Source organism: Corythoichthys intestinalis, chromosome 7 (assembly GCF_030265065.1).
Source record: "Corythoichthys intestinalis isolate RoL2023-P3 chromosome 7, ASM3026506v1, whole genome shotgun sequence".
NCBI lineage: Eukaryota > Metazoa > Chordata > Actinopteri > Syngnathiformes > Syngnathidae > Corythoichthys > Corythoichthys intestinalis.
The window spans coordinates 53,032,672-53,057,146 of record NC_080401.1 but is presented as its reverse complement, the minus strand read 5'-3'; the positions used below and the strand labels follow the sequence as shown (position 1 = coordinate 53,057,146).

The 24,475-nt window shown below is 39.9% G+C and overlaps 1 protein-coding gene across 3 annotated transcripts in view; it reads left to right on the top strand.

Moving 5' to 3' along the window:
* Positions 1-24,475, top strand: part of sema6bb (sema domain, transmembrane domain (TM), and cytoplasmic domain, (semaphorin) 6Bb) — a 541,651-nt gene that overhangs the window by 280,348 nt on the left and 236,828 nt on the right. The window lies entirely within an intron of this gene.

Below are 24,475 nucleotides of genomic sequence, written 5' to 3'. Positions count from 1 at the left end.
CGGTCGCGTCACCTGATATTGCCGACGAAAGGAATCCAAAGGAATACAGTCGATCCTCTTGTGTGATAAGACTCTGGAGTCGATGATTGAGTGTGTGTCTTAGGGCAGAATACTTAGAGAGGTATAAAACAACCCGACAGTGTCTGCTAAAGACTTAAAGAAATCACTGACACAGTCCAATATCTCTGTGCACACATCAACTATATGTAAAACTATGGCCAAGAATGGTGTTCATGGGAGGACTCCACGGAGGAAGCCACTGCTGTCTTAAAAAAAACTTTGTTGCTTGTGTAATGTTTGAAAAAGGGCACTTGGACATTCCACAGAAGTTTTTGCAAAATATTTTGTGGACTGATTAAGCCAAAGTTGAATTGCTTGGGAGTAACACACAACATCGTGTTGAGGAAAAATGGAACAGCTTACCAACATCAACACCTCATCCCCACTGTGAAGCATGGTGATTTGGGACTGTTTTGCTGCCTCAAGGCCTGGACAACTTGCAATCATTAATGGAAGAATGAGTTCAATAGTTTATCAGGATGTTTTGCAGGAAAACCTGAGGCCGTCTTTCAGAAAGTTGAAGCTTAAAAAGAGGATAGATGCCTCAATAAGACAATGATCCAAAACACAGAAGAATTTCAACTTCAGAATGGTTTCAGAAGAACAAAATACACGTTCTGGAGTGGCCAAGTCAAAGTCCAGACTTGAACCCCATTGAGATGTTGTAGCATGACCTAAAGACAGTGATTCATGCCAGACGTCCCAGGAATCTGACTGAACTACAGCAGTTTTGAAGAGAAGAATGGGCCAAGATTAGTCTTGATCAAAGTGCCAGACTGATCTGCAGCTACAGGAAGTGTATGGTTGAAGTTATTGCTACCAAAGTGGGGGCAACAAAATATTAAATGTGATTGTTCACATGCTTACAGTGGGGCAAATAAGTATTTAGTCAACCACCAACTGTGCAAGTTCTCCTACTTGAAAATATTAGAGAGGCCTGTAATTGTCAACATGGGTGAACCTCAACCATGAGAGACAGAGTGTGGAAAAAAACCCAGAGAATCACATTGTTTGATTTTTAAAGAATTAATTTGCAAATCATGGTGGAAAAGAAGTATTTGGTCAATACCAAAAGTTAATCTCAATACTTTGTTATGTACCCTTTGTTGGCAATAACGGAGGCTGTTTTCTGTTTCTATTCACTCTTCGCTTGGTGTAAAGAAATCAACCGTGGGAGCAATTATTAGAAAATGGAAGACATACAAGATCACTGATCATCTCCCTCGATCCGGGGCTCCATGCAAGATCTCACCCCGTGGCGTCAAAATGATAACAAGAACGGTGAGCAAAAATCCCAGAACCACATGGGGGGGACCTAGTGAATGACCTACAGAGAGCTGGGACCACAGTAACAAAGGCTACTATCAGTAACACAATGCGCTGCCAGGGACTCAAATCCTGCACTGCCAGACGTGTCCCCCTGCGGTTCGCTAGAGAGCATTTGGATGATCCAGAAGAGGACTGGGAGAATGTGTTATGGTCAGATGAAACTAAAATATAAGTTTTTGGTAGAAACACAGGTTCTCGTTTTTGGAGGAGAAAGAATACTGAATTGCATCCGAAGAACACCGTACCCACTGTGAAGCATGGGGGTGTAAACATCATGCTTTGGGGCTGTTTTTCTGCAAAGGGACCAGGACGACTGATCTGTGTAAAGAATGGGGCCATGTATCGAGAGATTTTGAGTGAAAATCTCCTTCCATCAGCAAGGGCATTGAAGATGAGATGTGGCTGGATCTTTCAGAATGACGATGATCCCAATTACACAGCCAGGGCAACAAAAGAGTGGCTTCGTAAGAAGCATTTCAAGGTCCTGGAGTGGCCTAGTCAGTCTCCAGATCTCAACCTCATAGAAAATCTGTGGAGGGAGTTGAAAGTCCGTGTTGCCCAACGGCAACCCCAAAACATCGCTGCTCTGGAGGAGATCTGCATAGAGGAATGGGCTAAAATACCAGTAACAGTGTGTGAAAAGCTTGTGAAGAGTTACAGAAAACGTTTGGCCTCCGTTATTGCCAACAAAGGGTACATAACAAAGTATTGAGATGAACTTTTGGTATTGACCAAATACTTATTTCCCCCCATGATTTGCAAATAAATTCTTTAAAAATCAAACAATGTGATTTTCTGTTTTTTTTCCCACATTCTGTCTCTCATGGTTGAGGTATACCCATGTCGACAATTACAGGCTTCTCTAAGGGAATGTTCATACTACAGGTGTTAATGCACGAATCCGATTTGTTCATGTTTTTCCCGACTCGAGTGAGGCATTAACTTGACGGTCTGAACGTGACGAGGCGCATAGAACTGGTCCATTTCAAATCCGATCTGGGTCACTTTCGTATGTGGTTCAAATCCGATCTGGGCCACATTTTTCCAGACTGTCACCGCGGTCTGTACTGTCCAGTCTCTCAAATCGGAATTCATGCAGCAATTACGTCATCAAAAAGCAAGAGAGACGCTACGGTAGCGGTGCAGCTGTGCGTTATTAGCGCCTAGCTTGCCTTGAACACGGCTTTTTAGGAAGGGTCGGACTTGACAACAGTCATAAAAACAATAAAAATGGGTTGAGGATAAGCCTGAGAATGATCGGTTTTCTCTCTGCTCCATATAAGCAATATTTCAACATTGCTTACACGGCCGAGAGTCGGGGCAAACTGCCCGTATGTGTGTGTGACATGCACGGACAGTGCGTGCATGCTATAGATCCATATACTTTGAATATAAACCTAAACTGGGATTATTTGTGTTTTTTGTGTCCTCTTTTTAAAAAGCAAAATATATCCCTGGAATGACGGATGACAGCCAGCATGTGTGGTCATTTGTTATAATGCTTCTGCGCATGCGGGTCGTCTTGCTCAGCGCGTGTCGGACTGCGAATTAGTGCGCATGTGTAGTACTTGAAAGGTCTCAATGGACAAAGGCAGTCTGAACGGGCACGCTAAAAAATACAGATATGACAAAAAATCGGATTTGTGCATTAAGACCTGAACCTAGCCTAATATTTTCAAGTGGGAGAACTTGCACAATTAGTGGTTGACTAAATACTTATTTGCCCCACTGTATTTTCCCCCTTCAGTCATTGTTTGCATCCTATCCTCATTAAAATATGACAACCTATAAATGTTTGGGTGGTTTTAGTTAAAGCAGACACTGTTTTTTCATCTGTGTGATTTTGACAAAGATCAGGTCATATTTGATGGTGATTTTATGCAGACATTTGAGGGATTCCAAAAGCTTCAGATACTTTTTCATTCCACTGTATAATTGCAGTTTTGGAAAACGTGTTAAAAAATACAAACAAAACAGTGAGAAAGGTCGAACAGCTCAAGTCTCTGGTTTCGTTCGAAAGGCTCACTAATCACATATAGACCGGCTTGCTCACTCATGATGTCACCGCAGATATTGCCATCTGGATGCATGTTTGACGTCATAGCGAGGTCAATACAAGATATACTATATGACCCTAGACGCTTCTCACATATTAACCAATGTAATCCAATAGTGTAGTGGGAAAAAAAAAAAAAAAAAAAAAAAAGGGAAGTGAAGTGAAGAAAATTTATGACCGAGCATAAAAAGTCGACATTACATCGCCATCATTTGAAATAGTTTCCTGTGTAATCATCCCAACTCATAATGTCAAACCTCCATTAAAAGATGACTCTTGATCCTTTAATAGTACAACCCATTTGTCCATCAACCTGATGAATTTGCTGATACCGGACAGACCGAAAACGTCTGCTCGGCCGAGTTGGGTTTAAACCGTTGAACTGATTTCGTCGGGGTTCCCAGGAGAACTTCAGCGGCCGACCTCAAACCCCCGAGATTTACTGCACATGTTTTCCAAATTTTAATTTAGCTCGAAACGTGCTAAAAATCCGTCACCGGCCATCCCCGCATGTGGTGCTGGTTATCGTCTGTCGTTGGAGTTTCCAATAAGGGGAGCTGCTACGGGCCAGGAAATGACCCAATCGCTGGCCCCCAGCTGGTCCGACCTCACTACTGAGAAGCCAAGTAGTAAATATATCAAACTTATAAGCTTGTTCCAGCCGTTGTGTCTGCGCCGGGAGACTGTGGAATCGCATTTGTGCGCAATGTCTGATGATAAAAAAGTACGGCTCCTGTGGTCGGCGGGTCATCGTTCAAAAATATAGCTGACCTGAGAAATTTGAACAGCTCGAAAGGAGGTATTTGAGCGAAATTGTTGTGGAAAAAAATGACCTAAATAGTAGCTAAAAGCTCATGAAAAACTTCTTCAGCGCTGAGGGTTTACAGTTGTGGTCAAAAGTTTACATACACTTGTGAAGAACACAATGTCATGGCTCTCTTCCAGTTATTTCTACAACTCTGATTTTTCTCCGATAGAGTGATTGGAACAGATACTTCTTTGTCACAAAAAACATTCATGAAGTTTGGTTCTTTTATGACTTTATTATGGGTTAACAGAAAAAGTGATCAAATCTGCTTGGTCAAAAATATACATACATGGATCTGAAAAAGCGAATCATTGACTTGAACAAGTCAGGAAAGTCACATGGAGCCATTTCAAAGCAGCTGCAGGTCCCAAGAGCAACAGTGCAAACAATTGTTTGTAAGTATAAAGTGCATGGCACTGTTTTGTCACTGCCACGATCAGGAAGAAAACGCAAGCTATCACCTGCTGCTGAGAGAAAATTGGTCTGGAGGGTGAAGATTCAACAGAGAATCACCAAAAAGCAGATCTGCCAAGAATTAGAAGCTGCTGGAACACAGGTGTCAGTGTCCACAGTCAAGCGTGTTTTGCATCTCCACGGACTGAGAGGCTGCCGTGCAAGAAGGAAGCCCTTGCTCCAAAAGCGGCACCTTAAGGCTCGACTGAAGTTTGCTGCTGATCACATGGACAAAGATAAGACCTTCTGGAGGAAAGTTATGTGGTCAGAAGAAACAAAAATCGAGCTGTTTGGCCACAATGCCCAGCAATATGTTTGCAGGAGAAAAGGTGAGGCCTTTAACCCCATGTACACCATGCCGACCGTCAAGCACGGTGGTGGTAGTATTATGCTGTGGGGCTGTTTTGCTACCAATGGAACTGGTGCTTTACAGAGAGTAAATGGGATAATGAAGAAGGAGGATTACCTTCAAATTCTTCAAGATAACCTAACGTCATCAGCCCGAAGATTGGGTCTTGGGCGCAGTTGGGTGTTCCAACAGAACAATGACCCCAAACACACATCAAAAGTGGTAATGGAATGGCTAAATCAGGCTAGAATTAAGGTTTTGGAATGGCCTTCATAAAGTTCTGACTTAAACCCCATTGAGAACTTGTGGACAATGCTGAAGAAACAAGTCCATGTCAGAAAGCCATCAAATTTAACTGAACTGCACCAATTCTGTCATGAGGAGTGGTCAAACATTCAACCAGAAGCTTGCCAGAAGCTTGTGGATGGCTACCAAAAGTGCCTAATTGAAGTGAAAATGGCCAAGGGACATGTTACCAAATATTAGCGCTGCTGTATGCATATTTTTGACCCAGCAGATTTGATCACTTTTTTCTGTTATCCCATAATAAAGTCATAAAAGAACCAAACTTCATGAATGTTTTTTGTGACAAAGAAGGATCTGTTCCAATCACTCTATCAGAGAAAAATCAGAGTTGTAGAAATAACTGGAAACTCAAGAGAGCCATGACATTATGTTCTTCACAAGTGTATGTAAACTTTTGACCACAGCTGTATGTTTTCTTGCCTTTTTTACACAGTGAGACACCATGCTGAAAATGATCCAGCAAAAATGTTTTCACCCAAACCAGTTTTCAACCACCAGTTTCAGGCTACTTGGTCAATGTTGCTGGTTTTGGAGCAACCATGAGATGACAGGACAGTCCAGTCTGTACAATAAATATGAGGACAAGGAAAGAATTTTATGAGGTCTGGGACATGTAAGACGAATAATACAGAGAGTCTTCCAGTTAATCAGAATCCATTTTGACTGGGCTAAATGATCGCTGCCAGCTTTTCCCAGTTACGGTGTCGTTTTCATCAACCATGACAATAACGAAAACATTTCGTCAACAGCTTTTTTCATAACGATGACGAGATGATAACCAGCTAAAAACAAGTTTTAGGAGACTAAAACATAACGAGACTAATACCAGTTTTCGTCTGACGAGACGAGAACAAGACAAAAAATAATTTGCGTAACATGTTCGCAATGTGACATTTTATGTGTAGTTAACCTAGTAGCAGTGTCTGGTTGTGTCACTCATGTGACGTGCTGCTGCTTTCCAGTCTCCAGGCTTGCACACACGGTAAGATTTGTTTTCCTATCTTGCCCAGAGAGAATATGCAATGTAGCTTTAGCATTGATTTTGTAAAATTTAAAAAATCGACTCAAAAAATGAATAGATAAAGGTTTCCAACTATTTTGAACGAGCATTGAAAGACGAGCACATTTTGTAGCGTCTACAACAGGGGTGGGCAAACCGGTCCTCGAGGGCCGCAGTGGGTCCTGGTCTTTGTTCCAACTGACCCAGCACAGATGGTGTAACCAATGAGGTTTCAGCAGAAATGAGAAGCACCTGACTGCAATTAACTGATTGCACTTGTAAAACAGCAGATTGGTGAAAAGGTGTCCTCTTAATGGGTTGCAACAAAAACCCGCACCCACTGCGGCCCTTTGTGGAATAGTTTGCCCACCCCTGGTCTACATGGACAATGCCAACTTGGTGATAATACACAATCAGCAGGAAAACAGTACATTATGTTTTTCATGAATTATACCCACCTGGACGCCACGAACTGTATTTAAAAAAAAATGTAATGAAATAAAATGAAATAAAATAAAAAAATCAGAGTTTAAAAGGATGCTCGTCGTTAGCATTAGCTTAACGCTAATGTGAATGCTATGCTAATGCTACGAGTTACATTTAGTGTGTGGTAATCACTCAGCACAGACCTTAGTCTGACCTTAGAGGCTTAAACAACATTGCATATTGTAATGCAAGCATTCACGACTGGAGACTGGAGAAGACGCACTGGTGAGTCGTGGACGGGGGGGGGGGGCACAGAACGTCACAAGAGTGACACTGGACTCTGCTACTATTCAGGCTAACTACACATAAAATGCAGGAGGGCCGAGAACGAAAAGTTGTATTTGGTATATGGCAAATTTGCTTTTGGTTTTCATTTATGGCATTTTTTCTTACTGGTATGTAGCTTTTTTTTTTTCTTTTTTTTTTTTTTTTTGGTATACAGTGGGGTAAATAAGTATTTAGTCAACCACTAATTGTGCAAGTTCTCCCACTTGAAAATATTAGAGAGGCCTGTAATTCTCAACATAGGTAAACCTTAACCATGAGAGACAGAATGTGGAAAAAAAACCAGAAAATCACATTTTTTTATTTTGAAATAATTTATTTGCAAATCATGGTGGAAAATAATTATCTGGTCAATACCAAAAGTTAATCTCAATGCTTTGTTATGTACCCTTTGAGGCAGTAATGGAAGCCAATCGTTTTCTGTAACTCTTCAAAAGGTTTTCACACACTGTTGCTGGTATTTTGGCCCATTCCTCAATGCAGATCTCCTCTAGAACAGTGATGTTTTGCAGCTGTCGTTGGGCAACACAGACTTTTAACTCCCTCCACAGATTTTCTATGGGGTTGAGATCTGGATCTAGGACACTCCAGGACCTTAAAATGCTTCTAATGAAGCCAGTCCTTTGTTGCCCTGGCTTTGTCTTTGGGATCATTGTCGGGCTGAAAGACCCAGCCACGTCTCATCTTCAATGCCCTTGCTGATGGAAGGAGATTTTCACTCAAAATCTCACAATACATGGCCCCATTCATTCTTTCCTTTACACAGATCAGTCGTCCTGGTCCCTTTGCAGAAAAACAGCCTCAAAGCATGATGTTTCCACCCCCATGCTTCACAATGGGTATGGTGCAATTCAGTATTCTTTTTCCTCCAAACACGAGAACCTGTGTTTCTACAAAAAAAACTTCTAGTTTGGTTTCATCTGACCATAAAACATTCTCCCAGTCCTTTTCTGGATCATCCAAATGCTCTGTAGCGAACCGCAGACGGGCCTGGACATGTACTTTGTTCAGCAGAGGGGCTCGTCTGGCAGTGCAGGATTTGAGTCCCTGGCGGCACATTGTGTTACTGATAGTAGCCTTTGTTACTGTGGTCCCAGCTCTCTGTAGGTCATTCACTAGGTCCCCCCGTGTGGTTCTGGGATTTTTGCTCACTGTTCTTGTTATCATTTTGACACCACGGAGTGAGGAGGGAGTTGAAAGTCCGTGTTGCCCAACGACAGCCCCAAAACATCACAGCTCTAGAGGAGGTCTGCATGGAGGAATGGGCCAAAATACCAGCAACAGTGTGTGAAAAGCTTGCGAAGAGTTACAGAAAACCTTTGGCCTCTGTTATTGCCAACAAAGGGTACATAACAAAGTATTGAAAAGAACTTTTGGTATTGACCAAATACTTCTTTTCCACCATGATTTGCAAATAAATTCTTTAAAAATCAAAAAATGTGATTTTCTGTTTTTTTTTTCTTCCACATTCTGTCTCTCATGGTTGAGGTTTACCCATGTTGACAATTCCAGGCCTCTCTGATATTTTCAAGTGGTAGAACTTGCACAATTAGTGGTTGACTAAATACTTATTTGCCCAGCTGTATGGCACAATGGCTTTTGGTATGTGGCATTTTTGGGGTGGTATGTGGCTTTTTTTTTTTTTTTGGTAGATGACGAAATGGCTTTGGTATATAGCTTTTTTTTCTGGGGGGGGTATATGGCATTTTTTGAAGGCCATGCACATCGCTGCCCTTGACAGCTATGCGCGTCCAAACAATTTTTTTCATTGCATGGCCTGCAAAAAATGCCATATACACAAAAAAAGGTATATACAAAAAATGCCTCGTTCTCGTCTCGTCAGACGAAAACTTGCACCCATAGCCGTTGGGAGGTCTTTTTTTTTTTTTTTTTTTTTTTTTTTTTTTAATCTTGGTAACTTCCTGTTGATTTTTTTTGCCATTGGAAATGAATTGGGCCTCTGGAAATGGGGCAGTTTTTTGTCAAATTTCGGTAGAACCCTACTTTTTTGGCAAAAACTGTATACAACAGGGGTCCCCAAACTTTTTCCTGTGGTCAGTTTGTAACAGAAAAGTGTGACGATTGCAGGAGTGCTTAAATATAAAAAAAAAAAAATTACTGTTTTTCAGAAAGCCACAATCAAATAACCCTTTCTGGATTCTTCACGGAACAAAAGTAAATAAAATAAAAATAATAATAATATAATATAATAATAATAAACAATAATAACAGTATTAATTAAATAGACAATAACCAAATAACCCTCTCTGAGTTCCTCACAGAAAAAGGCCAGGAAATAAATAACACTAGTGAGTAAGAAAAAAAAAAAAAATCAAAATGCTCTCTGGTACTGTTCAGAGGGCCGGACCAAATGTGGAGGCGGGCCGTAGTTTGGGGACCCATGGTATACAACTTTGGTGCGGCTTCATTTCCCGAATTTTTAGACATGCGAATGATGTGAATCTGTGTAGGACGAGATACATTTGAGATTTGAATTTTTTCAGGGTTTTGCAGCAACCGTAAATGTGTGGGGGTAAATCGAAATCGAGCCTGCATTGTGTAAAGTTTGAGAACGTTTCCAAGTCTGAACAGTGAGAATCGATCAAAGCGCGCAGGCTGGACAGCGTGCTGAAAAAGTGGACAAGAAAAAAAAAAAAAGAGAATATTTGATGTGGAGAGCTTTGCTAAGCAAAGCATCCCCACAAATTATTAGTTGTGGACTACTTTGGTAATCGATTAATCGTGTCAGCCCACGTTTTGTACGCCAAGTTTTTGTCCAAATTTGTAATTTCTGCCTACTGTGAATATGTTTGACGCTTGAATAAACCACAACATAGCACGATTTCAACGTCCAGAAATATTCTGGATATAGGAGAAGTCATCCGATACGGGATGTATCAGCCGAGCGGATGCTCGTAAAAATGCAAACCAGCAGAATGTTATGCGAACAGGGGGATTTATGCCATCCAAGAGGAAGGCTATATAGCTTTAATAAGGCTAACAGTCCTTGCGACTGCCTGACAAGCGGCGATATGTTTGCAAGGAAACAGATCCGCGTGTGTACGCGGAAATCGGTCTTGCAGAGGGTGGCAGAGTTTTAAAATGACAACCTACAACCTTGATAAGAACCCTCGCGCGCCCCTAATTCCCGTCACCGTTGGCGTCGCTGCTTCTACGAGTGCAAACGGCCGTAAATCCTTCGCGCCCCGAGCACCTGCTGAGTGCACACGACTCTCTCGAGACACGTCCCCGCTTCTCCAAATGAAAGTATTAAAGCAGGTTAGAGTCAGCACCTCCCCGGGTTAAGCCCCGCGTCACTGCTGCCGAGTCACGTTTCAGCCTTCGCCTGGATCTGAAGGGTTTAGAGCTGGCTGAATTTAAACTAGTGCTGGGACTCTATTTAGGATATGTATTTAAATCAGGCTGATTCATGACATAAAATGCTCAAATTTGAAAAGGGGTCGTCTACACGACAGTAAGGGGGGAGTAAAAAAATGCAGAAAACTTTCCCCATATGCTCAAATCGTTTAAACCTGCAGCTCCGGAACCTTCTGATGCGGCTTAGTTTTGTATTACATAAATGAAAATTTGATTAAAACTATTTGTAGGCAGGTCAAGTTAGGCTTACTGTATGTAATTGTTAACATAACACTCAGGCACGTCATTAATTCATTCTATTTAAAGTAGGGCTGTCAAAATTATCACGTTAACGGGCGGTGATTAAGTTTTTTAATTATTCACTTTAAAATATTTGACGCCATTAACGCACATGCCCCGCTCAAACTGATTAAAATGACAGCACAGTGCAATGTCCACTTGTTTATTGTGTTTTTTGGAGTTTTGTCACCCTCTGCTGGCGCTTGGGTGCGACTGATTTTTACGGGCTTCAGCACCCATGAGCATTGTGTAATTATTGACATCAACAATGGCGGGCTACTAGTTTATTTTTTGATTGAAAATGTTACAAATTTTATTAAAACGAAAACATTGAGAGGGGTTTTAATATAAAATTTCTATAACTTGTACTAACATTTATCTTTTAAGAACTACAAGTCTTTCTATCCATGGATCGCTTTAACAGAATGTTAATAATGTTAATGCCATTTTGTTGATTTATTGTTATAATAAACAAATATAGTACTTATGTACCGTATGTTGAATGTATATATCCATCTTGTCTCATCTTTCCGTTCCAACAATAATTTACAGAAAAATATGGCATATTTTATAGATGGTTTGAATTGCGATTAATTATGATTTATTTTATTTTTAGTGAAAAAAAACATAGCTTTTTTAACTTTCGCAGTTTCTTCTCCCCAATAATTGCTCCAAGCTATTATTGACAGAGTCGATATTACAACCACAGACAGAAATTATTTTTATCCACTTTAACTGTGTCAGATTCATCTTCATATTCAATTTCAAATATGCATCGTTACTGACCTGTTCGTAAATCTGGGCCAGTGTTCTGTCAGATTTTGTACCCTATCAAAAATTGCTTGCACGTAACGTTACAAACGGCTGCAAATGCAGCAATTCCAAAGTAAACGCCAAAAACTTTCTACAAGTGAATAAATAATATGTTCTTAAACGCACACGAAGGAAAGTTCTCTCTCACCACGTCTATTTCCTGTGCTGTTAAACATTTATTTACGCCCTATTCATGTTGCAGAAGTATGTTTATTATGCAACTTGTTTATTTGGCATCTTTGTATATTTATAAAGTCCAAGTGAATATAATAAAAGCTTTGGGAGAACAGTTGCTAAAACAACACAGTCGCGACATCGTCAGGTAGCTTGAGTTGCCAGGTTGGATAGTTTTCTGCTATTATTTATTTTATTTTTTTTAATATTAGCTGAAACAACTTACAGCCTCTTATGGGCCAAACCAGAGTGCAGCTAGCCTTTATCCAGTCAGACGTCTGAGTGCTCCTGTATGGAAGCATTATTGAACGACAGTCAAGCCAGACCCAACGCTGCCATCAGAGGGCAGTGTATGCTCCACCATTAAACAAAATACACTACTTTTGGATAGTTATTTTCGTTGAGGAAATATTTTTGTTATCGTCATTGTTGACAAAAACAACCCTGCCGAGTATTAAAAAATAAACATGACTTGAAATAGTTCAGTCACACAGGTCATGAATTCGCCGACTATGTAAAGTCACGGTTGCCACTCAAATGTTGTACCCAAGTCTTTGTGCAATTCACATGTGCAAAGCACTCACCCAATTCACAAATACTCGTTTATCTCTATTCTCGTGTAATGTTTCTGTTTTGTGGTTTTAGACAAAGAGTTCAGATGCAAACTTTATTAATTTAATTATCGATCGGAGGCTTTTCCTCGAATAACATAGAACATACTTATATACAAATAACCAAGCTCTGCAATGTGCGGATTAACGCCTGTAAAGGAGCTGACCTGTTGCCTTCATCAGCCCACACATATAGAGGTCACCAGAAGTTGCGGGCAGGTCGAATGCCTCAAGGCAGACAAAGACAGGCAGACAGTAAGATACTCATCCATGCTTTCACAGCTTCAGCAGAAAGTTGTACACAGGTGGAAAACCACTCCACGTTCCACGTTTGCGTCCTGATCTTCCACATTGACTCCAATAGACGTCCAATCAGTTTTGACTGGGAGTCCAAGTAAAAATGTCAATTAAACAGTCATTCGCAAAAAGTGAAAAATCGCTTCCAGCCCCTCCCTGTTAAAATGGATTGGTTATCTATTACCCTCAATGGCAGCAATGTTTTAAAGTGATCCTCTGATTTAAATACATGTAGGCTCTAATAAACCACAATTGTTCTCTTGTACTAAAATATGTTGTTAGAAACACATAAAATGTTAAATCGATGGCAATATTTTATAATATTTAGTCCATATTTTGACCGTTAGTTGGCGCTAAAGATGCACCGATACTGATACTAGTATCGGCAGGGGGCGCCGATCCGGCCCGAAATGGTGGTATCGGTATCGGCGAGTACCAACAAAGACGGCGCCGATACCATTTACCGGTCCATTATTATAACTTTTGACCACAGCCTTTTTCTCCTCCTGGCGCTCACTACACTCTGTCTCTGTGTTGTGTGATGACACGTGAACACCAAGCAGCTATCGCTATTGGCCTGCTCCAGACCAATGAGAGCGGGCCAATAGCCACTCCTGACCAATCAAAAGGGGGCTTTTTCATATGGATGAAAAACAAACCAGGAAATATGGCGGCGGTCGGGAAATATTTCCAAATAGAAATCCCGTCAATTAAAATCAATGGCTGCATGCAAGATTTGCGGCCTGAAAGTTTGGAGATGTGGAGTTAAATCGGCCAGTTTCAATACCTCGAACTTGATAAAACATTTGAAGACGAAACGTGAACAAACACAATGAGTTTGACCCTGCAAGAGCAGGACTGCTATCCAGAGGAAGAAGGCCGCTGGACCGGAGCAACAATCTCTGGTCAGTTCACTTCGTCTACTTTACTTTTATTGTCTTTTACTGAAAGAAATGCCGCAATAATTTGGGAAGTGTTTCCAAAGTAGAAATAGAAATAAGGGACTCCCACCTCCCGAAAAAAAGGAGAGACGGGATGCTGTGGTCAATTATTATTACTTATAATTGTTAGCGTCCGCAAATGCGGAAACAAGGTTGAACCTCGAAGCAGACAACAAGCGGGGGATACATAAAAGGGTTTAATGATTGCAAACAAAAAATAACGCGATCGCGGGATAGTAGAAATAACAAAAGGAGTCCGTGACAGCAGGTCGACTGACAAACTCGAAGGTTAACTAAGACGATAGGCAGAGATTACAAACGAGAGCCGCACACTAACAGAAAAACCCAATGCAAGGGCGTAACAAGCAAATGTAGCGAGATTATTGTGCCAGATGTCAAATAGCGATCAGCAAGGCAAATATCTCGGCAGCCTTCTCTGAGATCACCCGTGCTTAAATGCTGCGTTGATTAGCCTGCATTGGATTCAAGTGCGATGTCAGGAACGCCCCCACTACCAGCCCAGCAACAAAACACAATCTAACCAGCAGCAGAATGTGACAATAATTTCATGAAAGTTGCACTGTTTGGACTTTGAGAGGTTTAAAAAAGTTTATTCAGTTCATTCAGAGTTTATTATTATGAATTTATTTTTACTTTCTTACTGTTGGGCTAGTATTATACATGTTTTATTAATTTCACAAATTTAGCACTATTTTGGCCTTTGAGAGCCAAAGGTTTATTCAACTATTGTCTACTAGGGTTTAGTGTACTTTTTCCTATTTTGCAAAGGTAAGCAACAGCCTGACAAAGCCTTGATAGCAATGATTTCACATCCAATTATGTAGCTCTTTGGGGAAGAAAAAAAAAAAAAAAAAATTTAAGGGGAAAAAAAAAACGGGGTGGTATCGGTATGGTATCGGTATCGGCCGATACTGCACAGCCAGGTATCGGGGCCAAAAAATGGTATCGGTGCAACACTTGGCGCCATGGTTTGTGGGCTCGCAGTGACATAATTGGTATCTTTCCGAATGTGTAGCGTGTTCAACAATTGCTTATTGCTGCCTAAACTCGCGAATGAAATGCCACGATGTGCTGCTTTTGGATGCAATTTCCAGTCAAATGGAAAAAAGAGGAGTGAAGTGAGTGTTCAAGGTGGAATTATTATTTTTAGTGAATAAATGTGCATAAGTGGAAGCTTCTCCCCCTTTTTGGTCCCTGTATGCATGTATCCTACCCACCACGCGTTACAACTGGCGCCCGAACATTTTTCCTGGATCCTCAGTCAAGTAAGGGTCCCATCTCGTCTGCAATAATGGTTTTGGATCTGTCCATTTATTTTTATTCGTCGGTCCCACAGCGGCTTTTCGGATCAGTCTATTTTGTGGAATCGACGGCCTAATCGCAGCTGCAATATTGCCATGGGATCGGTCTAATTCCTGGATCTTCGAGTGAGTAAAAAACGCGGATTTGGATTAGTATTGCTATCTTTTTTGTTGACTATTCTTCGTGGGAGTTCCCCAAATCATACTAAATAATTAAAGCACTATGGCACGCTACAGTTATGACAGTGACTCTGACGTGGACCTTACAACAATGTTGGAGTTCGTCAGGGAATGCGTGTTTGCGTACTGCTGAGCTCCCGAGTGAAGAGTGGTCAAGGTGGAAATATTTTTTGAGAATAAATGTGCATAAGTGGAAGCTTCTCCCCTTTCTGGAACTTTTATACACGTATCCTAGCTACCACGCGTTACAATGTACAAGACCTGGATTACACAAGGTGTGCTCTTTGGCCTGTACTGTATGTAAAGCACACGACAGCTCTGGATGCTAACAATCCACATAATTATATTGGGAAAACGTTTGAAAATGCAATATGCTTACCTTGAATATCTGCTACTAAAACCGGAGTTCCCGAATCCCAACAGCATGCACTCTCGCTCCCAACCGGAGTGACCAACAGGACTCTCTCGCATCACCAGTTTTGCCCAACTTTTGTCTTATCAGGTATTTGCTGCACGCATTTTTCCCAGAAGCTCGTCTTGTGAACGACCGACAGTGCTGTCCTGCTCTTCACTTTTCAGATCTGGTTCAAATAGGAAGGGTAGAACTGACGACATGTTGGGAAAGCTAACGAGTGACACGCTGGAATTTCGGCATTCGGGGCCAGTGATGTCACGCACTGCGACGTAACAAGAATGGCGACCTATCACTTAAAATAATTTTACAAACTTTATTCAAACAAAAACATCAAGAGGGGTTTTAATATCAAATTATTATAACGCATACTAACATTTATGTTTTAAGAATTACTTGTCTTAAAAATAGAGGATCCCTTTAAGCTACGTGTGGTCACAAGAAATTTACTATTACATTTATTATTATTATTATTTCGTTTCGATTACTATAGATTCACCACAGCAAATTCCAAATGTCAAAACCTCACAGTGTCCAAATGCATTACCGAGTACACTTATTGGAAAATAGCCCGCAAACTCTTCTGGTTAACTTTCTGAAAGGTCCTTCTAAAATATCTTCCTGTTGCCAGTTTAGCTCGGAGAGGCACGGCTATGAGCCAAATCACGATACGGGAAAAAATGAAGAAGAGCTGGTAAAACCGTGGAAGCTGAAGAGCTCTTGACCTTGAACTTGTGGTATTTTGAAAAGCCAGATGGTGAAAGTTCACCAAATGGTGGAAATGGTTCTTTCGGGTCAAAGAACTGCCACGGTATTCGTGAAATAATAGCTCAAGCGCGTGTTGGTTTGACTCCTTGCATCGAAATTTATGCATAAGCCCAAAGGGAGTTGATTTGTAGGTTTGAAGAACTTAAAGGCTGTTTAGGTTTTGGCGCCTATGTGCCGAGTTAGGAGTTGGCGGCACCATTCAAGGCGATTGCAGCTCCTGAAACATAAATATTCATAAAATCCTGACACATTTCGCACACTCTCAATCTTAACCTTGTACCACATGCGGAGCCGCACATTCTTTGGATTATTCAAACAACCGGGCGTGTTACAAAGAAGAATTCATCATTTACTCTTGTTTAAGACCTTTCGGAAAAAAATGTTGGTTAAAGTTTGAGCAGACTTGTAGTTCTTAAAAGATAAACATTATTATGAGTTAAAATAATTTGATATTAAAACTAGTCCTGTCAAATTTATCGCATTAACGGGCGTTAGTTTTTTAAATTATTCACGTTAAAATATTTGATGCATTTAACGCATGCGCGGAATGACCCGCTCCTGCATTGCCTCAAACAGACTTCCCATCATGCATTTGGGCGGAACAGTTAAGTCGCCACAGTATCATTTAGTGAAAGCACAACAAAAATAATATTCCATATATCTCTAAAAAAAAAATAATGTTCACAAAAAGAAAAGCGCTCAAAGCAAAGAGAACTGACATTCCCAAGCAAAATACACATAAAACTTACTCAGACTTTGGCTTGGCTAGATCTCTAATTAATTTAAAACTCGCCATTGACACCTTGTGGTGTATTTCAATCACTACCTTACGTGGTTTAAGACATTGTGGAAAAACGGCAGGGAGCCCACAATGGCGAGCTATTAGTTCACTTTTTGATTGAAAATTTTACAAATTTTATTAAAGGAAAACATTAAGAGGGATTTTAATATAAAATTTCTCTCACTTGTACTAACATTTATCTTTTAAGAATTACAAATCTTTCAATCCGTTGATCCCTTTAAAAGAAAGAATGTTAATAATGTTAATGCCATCTTGTGGATTTATTGTTGTAATAAACAAATACAGTACTTATGTACAGTATGTTGAATGTACTGTATATATCCATCTTGTCTTACCTTTCCATTCCAACAATAATTGACAGAAAAATATGGCATATTTTAGAGATGGTTTGAATTGCAATTAATTACGATTCATTAATTTTAAGCTGTCATTAACTCGATTAAAAATTTTAGTCATTTGACTGGCCGAACGTCATAAGAATGCCTTGAGAAAATACTTAAATGTAGTACAGTGATCCTTCGTTTTTCGCGGTTAAAGGGGACCAGAACCCGCCACGATAAGTGAAAACTCGCGAAGTAGCGCCCCCACACCCAATTTTTTTTTTTCCTCAATGTATTTATTCAGAACTATCATTGAACAGATATACATGAAAGACATGTTTTTTTCACCCTTTTCCCCAAAGTACAATTAAAAAACATTATATATATATATATTAGGGCTGTCAAAAGTATCGCGTTAACGGGCGGTAATTAATTTTTAGAATTAATCATGTTAAAATATTTGACGCAATTAACGCACATGTCCCGCTCAGACAGATTTAAATGACAGTAGAGTGAAATGCCCACTTGTTAATTGTGTTTTATGGAGTTTTGCCGCCCTCTGCTGGCGCTTGGGTGCGACTGATTTTATAGGCTTCAGCACCCATGAGCATTGTGTAAGCAATTATTGACATCAACAGTAACTTCTAGTTTATTTTTTGATTGAAAATTTTACGAATTTTATCAAAACGAAAACATTAAGAGGGGTTTTAATATAAAATTTCTATAACTTGTACTAACATTTTTCTTTTAAGAACTACAAGTCATTCTATCCATGGATCGCTTTAACAGAATGTTAAAAATGTTAATGCCATCTTGTTGATTCATTGTTATAATAAACAAATACAGTCCTTATGTACAGTATGTTGAATGTATATATCCATCTTGTGTCTTATCTTTCCATTCCAACAATAATTTACAGAAAAATATGGCATATTTTATAGATGGTTTGAATTGCGATTAATTGCGTTTAATTACGATTAATTAATTTTTAAGCTGTAATTAACTCGATTAAAAATTTTAATCGTTTGACAGCCCTAGTATATATAATATATACTTTAATAAATGGTTTTAAGTACTTTAAATGTAATAAACACGATTACTTTTAAAGATGTTGCTGTCCCACAGAAATATTTTTAAACAAGAAAAGAAGTAGACGCCCAATCCATTAAAAAAAAAAAAAAATTATAATAATGCTTGTCTTCCTTACTCAAAATCCACTCCAGCTGCTCACTTACACACAATGAGTTGCTACAGCAACTGTTTAACAAGTTAAAAGATGATTGACGCATGCGGCCCTTTGAAGGTCAAGTCTCTGGCAAGATCAAAGCTTAACTGTCTGTCAATCATCGTTTACTTTAATAAGCAACTCCAGTTCACTCTCTGACGAACAAAGAGCAGGAACAGGGAGGAAGGGAGAGAGCGTGAGACTATGCGATTGGCTCGGGACAGCTCATCTGTATTTTTGTTTTGTTTTTTTAATTGGAAAAAAAATCCGCGATGGACTGAGGGCGCGAAGTAGCACGGGATCACTGTAATATTAAATAAGGGTGGTCTGAATACGTTACATGACTAATGTGGTCATCAGATCAACAATCTGCTTGAAAGCTACCATAAGAAAACATAATGCTTAAAAGTATGAGAAGGAAAATCATGCAAAAAGTATTTTGAGGCAATGAAAAAGTAAAAAAACAAAAAAAAAACAAAAAAACCCACCAATAGTAAGTACTTGCTGCTTTTGGCCAATGTGCGCTTGTGTGGGACGTGTCGCGGCGTAGGAAGGATTTGCAGAACACCGGTAGTGTTCGTCTAGTGACAGTGTCATCACCCGGAGCGTCCATTGCGTGCATAAAATATGGCACCCTCCATTGGTCAAAACATGTACTAAATATTATAGATTTTTTAAATCAATGGCAATATTTTATGTGTTTCTAATAGTAATAATAATAAGTATCAGCAGCTACTTATAAACACATTTGAATTGCTGTTATTGAATATGAGACTGATTTAATTTATTTTAGTTTCATTCTGCAAGAGTTGATGTCGTGAGCAGCTGAATAAAGTCACCAAACCACACGGACGTCTGACATCGTCATTTCGGAGCTTAGCTCACTGTCTAGCAAAGACTTAGCTCCCCCCAACGTCGTGGCGAGGACAGTAGAATAACGCATAACACGTTTTTTGACAGTTTGATGTATTTAAAGAGTTAATTCCGATTTATGCGGAAATCTGGGTAACATCACCTGCGCAGAAACGGAACTCGTTCGTAAACCGGGGACTACCTGTATTATGTTGAGTAAACTTTGGAAGCTGCGCTAGTTTCCCGTTGTGGCGTAACCTGAAAATTCCGTTTGTAGAGATGTTCATATAAGTAGAATGGGGGGAAGAAGGACATTGTTTTTTTGCCATTGAAAATGAATGGGAAAAATTTTGGACGTCAATGGCAGCACCCGCCATAAGTGTCAATGGAATAGGGGAAGTTTGGGGGACACGTCCTTTTGATATCTGGTCATGTCCTGTTGATTTGGGGACATTGTTTTTTTTTGCCATTGAAAATGAATGGGAACATTTTTGGACATCCATGGCCGTCAATGGCATGGATTCACATATGCGTCAATGAAATCCGAGTACATTAGCATCATTAGATTCAACATACATGGCCGTCAATGGCATCAATGCAATGTAAATTCCATTTGAAATTCCATTGGAAGTGAATGGGGAAGTTCCCATTAAAAATGAAATTTTTAATGGGAACAAATTTCCGGAAACTGTAAATGTTTTCCAAATTCTGTATACAAATTTTATGCCACTCACCGTCCCGGAATTTTTAATGCCTAAATTATGTGATTTGGTAAAAAACTTGTAGGACTGAATACATTTTGAAACTTTTTTTTTTTTCTGGAAAATTGCCATTTACGGGCGAATGGAAAATTTTTTGGGACCGTTTGAAAAAAAGCCTGCGTCGTGCGGAAATTCCGGACATTGCGATATTTGAACGGTGCCAATCGGTCAAACGGATCGGGCTGCTCGGCGCGCCGAAAAAACACGGAGAATAAGATGAATAAAGAAAGATCAAGTATAAAGTTGCAGAACAACACTATCTGGCCTTTGCCTAGGCAGAGACCCAGATAATAACAGCGGGCTTCCGCCACATGCGACCGCTATCTACCCTATTCCCCTTCTCACTTCCCTCTACGTCACAGCTCCCTGTCCGATCGTCTCTTAAGGGGGCCTCGTTAGTTACGGACATTACAATACACAATGAATAGGTTGCCGCTGAACCCTTCACACTACGCTGCCGCTAGTTTGAAACGGCCTTTAAAAACAAAACAAAAAATCTCTTTTCCACGGCGTGGCAGCTTTTATTTTGGTGTGGCGGTGCGCCACAATATTTAATGTGTAGGGGAAACCCTGCAAGTGTAAGTCCATTTACCATCACACAACAGAATCATTATGGACTATACAGTACATGCAACATGACTATAAGTAGTAAGAGATCACGTTTGTATTCTTTGTTCTCTGCTAGAGAAAAACGGCTAATACCACCGCTATCTTAGTTAAAGATTTAAACGGTAACCTGTTGAGCCAAAGTGCAAACAGGAAGTAGGACAGCTAGCTCTCATGCAAAATGCAAAACAAGCGCCTTCTGTCAAGTGAGACCACGCAGCGTAGATGGTAGGCAAAGATGGATCAAAGATAAGATCAATACTGCTCCGATAACATGCTGATTCACAGATTAGCTGAAGCCAAGCCGACCCCTCGCCGAGACACACACCTACCCCAGGGCCGTTGGTTCCCCCCCTCGAGCTCTCACGCTCTTCATCTTCACGCTAGCGCAACGTTAAGAAGGCGTTTTCATAGGAATATACAACGTTGCTGAGAATTATCCAAAGATTAGCATGGTAGGAGAGGTGGGGGGTCGAGGGAAGGGGGCGGGCGACGGGTAGGCCGCATAACAATGAAGGCATGTGTCGAATGCAGTCGGCGTGTGGGCGTGTGTGCAATTATCAGCGTAACAACTTGATTTAAGCGGAATTAATTCAATTGGAGTTTTTTTTCTTCTTATGAATAAAACTCACTTGCTTAATACTAAAGGAATTTTAAAGCAGCTGGCAGAGTTTAATGAGTGCAGAGGAAAAGCCAAAGCACATACTATGTATATGGCTTGCTTTTATTTGGAATATATCAACATCGAGAACCTAAATATATCACAGTATATCCGGAATACAAGCAGATGTGGCAAAATTCCTCATTCTTGTGTGGAGGGAGAAATGGACTTTCTCTATTTTGAGTGAAGTGCAAATATTGATTGCATTTTATTAAAGCAACACTAGGTAACTTTTCAGCCTTTTTAAATATTTTCATAGCATTTTTTATGTCAAGGGAGCAGGTTTGGTCTCAACATTGATAGGGACTATATAAAAGCATAACCTGCATGTACATTTTTTTGCTTGGAAGGGCTACATTTCTCACGAATATGAACCTAATTAGTAGGGGTTAGTAGGGGTGTGCCGTCTTAGGCACCCCACGATTCGATTCGATTACGTTTCAGGGTGCTACGATTCGATTTTTGAACGATGATCACGGGATTGACGATGATAACGGTTATCACGATTAGGGTTGTTCCAGTCATGTTTATTTGCTCCCGATCCGATCCCGATCGTTTTAGTTTGAGTATCTGCCGATCCCCATATTTCCCAATCCGATTGCTTTTTTTTTTGCTCCCGATTCAATTCCAATCATTCCCGATAATTTTTCCCAATCATATACATTTTGGCAATGCATTAAGAAAACAATGAATAAAACTCGTACGAATATATACGTTCAACATACAGTACATAAGTACTGTATTTGTTTATTATGACAATAAATCCTCAAGATGGCATTTACATTATTAACATTCTTTCTGTGAGAGGGATCCACAGATAGAAAGACTTGTAATTCTTAAAGGATAAATATGACTTTGTATATTGTGACTAAATATTGCCATCTAGTGTATTTGTTGAGCTTTCAGTATATGATACTGTAGCCATTTAACTGTTCTGCCCAAATGCATGATGGGAAGTGCAACCATGACTGTGCGTAGTGGCACCAATTGATATATCTTCTCTGCGTTGGGAAATAACATAGGGTTTAAAGAAAAAGATCAATTACTACCTTGCTTCCCCACATTGCTTCCCACGATAGCTCTCATCGTAGGGAGAGGCATTGTAAGGCTTTAGCCAATTAAAAAAAGGCTCCAAATGCTTCCAAAATTCACTCTACTCATTTTACGCTGCCTTTTAGCTCTCTATATAGGTAAAACGGCGCCATTACAGATTGAGCGCGACAATGCGTGAGTGGGTCGTGCAGCGCATGCATTAATTGCGTTAAATATTTTAATGTGATACAATTTTTAAAAAATTAATTACCGCCATTAACGGGATAAATTTGATAACCCTACCTTAAGCCAAAACTAAAGACTCTGGATGAGTGTAACATATAATGTCTGTAACGTTAAATACAATTAGAAAACGATTTATTTAAAAAATATATATATCAAAAAAGGCATGTCCGATATTTTTTTGCCGATTCCAATACTTTGAAAATGACGTGATCGGACCCGATCGATCGGCGATCGGGACATCTCTAATCACGATTATCACGATTATCGATGCATCGTACATTACTGATTAATAGAGTAGCCAAACAAATTTATGTCCATTATTTATTTAAAATATCCTTATGATTCAACAGGAACGATGGAAACATGCCCATACAACAAAAAGCTGCCCTTAAACTGCTTTATTTATTTATTTATTTATTTTTTACAAGAAAGTGCAAAAACATTAACCATGTTAAAGGGAGTACTTATTTCTCTCAACAATACAGTAAAATTTACACTGGTGGAATGAATTCCACATTTTCTGGACACAAACAAAGTGTCTTCAGAAATAAGACTTCTTTTAACCAATATACTTTGTTTTCACAGTGTTACCTCCCTTGTGTAACTCTTGGAGTGACAGGTGGAAATCGCAACTGCTCTTGATCATTTTTAACTTGTGGCGTTTATTGCCGAGCACATAAAAAATCCGGCAGCCTCCAACATCGCCACACACACACTCATTACAGCGCGTACACTTTCTTCTCTCCCTGCCCGCTCACGCGCACACACGCCTTTCGGCTCCCAGGCAGCACTTGCAACAACAGATATCCGTTCTGTTTCGCATATTTGTAGTGTTACCGCTGTACTTAATCATGGTTTTACACGTTCTGCATATGAAATACACGTTAGCGAATTAGCTAACTAGCTTAGCGCTGGGCGCTAACTATTAACATCTCAAAAACAACAACAATAAAGGCTAAATAGTACAAGAGGCTTCGTGTACTCACCTCTTATAAACGCACACAGGTCTGAGCAACACACTCAGGACATTTTTCAATTGAAATGCCTTAAAACTACTGCCGGACATCTGAAAGACAAGGAGCAACGAACTATCTAACTAACTCTCTTCCCTTCTCGCTCTAAAAAATAATTTTGTCTCGTACACAAATTTATTTTCTAATCTTTTAAAAAGGAGTAAATCTCTCTCCCAGTAACTGGGAGCATCCATCATAACGTTGTGCGTGCGTCTGTTAATGGTGTCCGGGCGGCAGAGATGTCTTGAATTTCGTTCCGCTACGAGCGGCTGTCATAAAGTTATGAGGGAAAAAATCATCGTTTTTGAACCTTTATGAATTGTAATCGAATCGTCACGTGTCGAATCGCGATGCATGTAATAATCCATTTTTTTGGAACTCCTCTACTAATTAGGTGTGTGTAGCTCGTGGCATCCCCCCCAAAATATATATTTTTTAAATGTACGTAGTTAATTATGATTCTGTTATGTGTATGTTGTGTTGTGTCAGCAACATATTAGATTATGCAGCATCCGCCTTTCTCTAAGCAGCTTCTTGCTCATGTTTTTCTGGTTCTACAGTATAGTTTCCAGCAGAGTTCACTACATTTCTCAGAGTTTAATTAACGCTAACAATAGAAAACACAAACAGAAGGACACTTCTCACTAAGC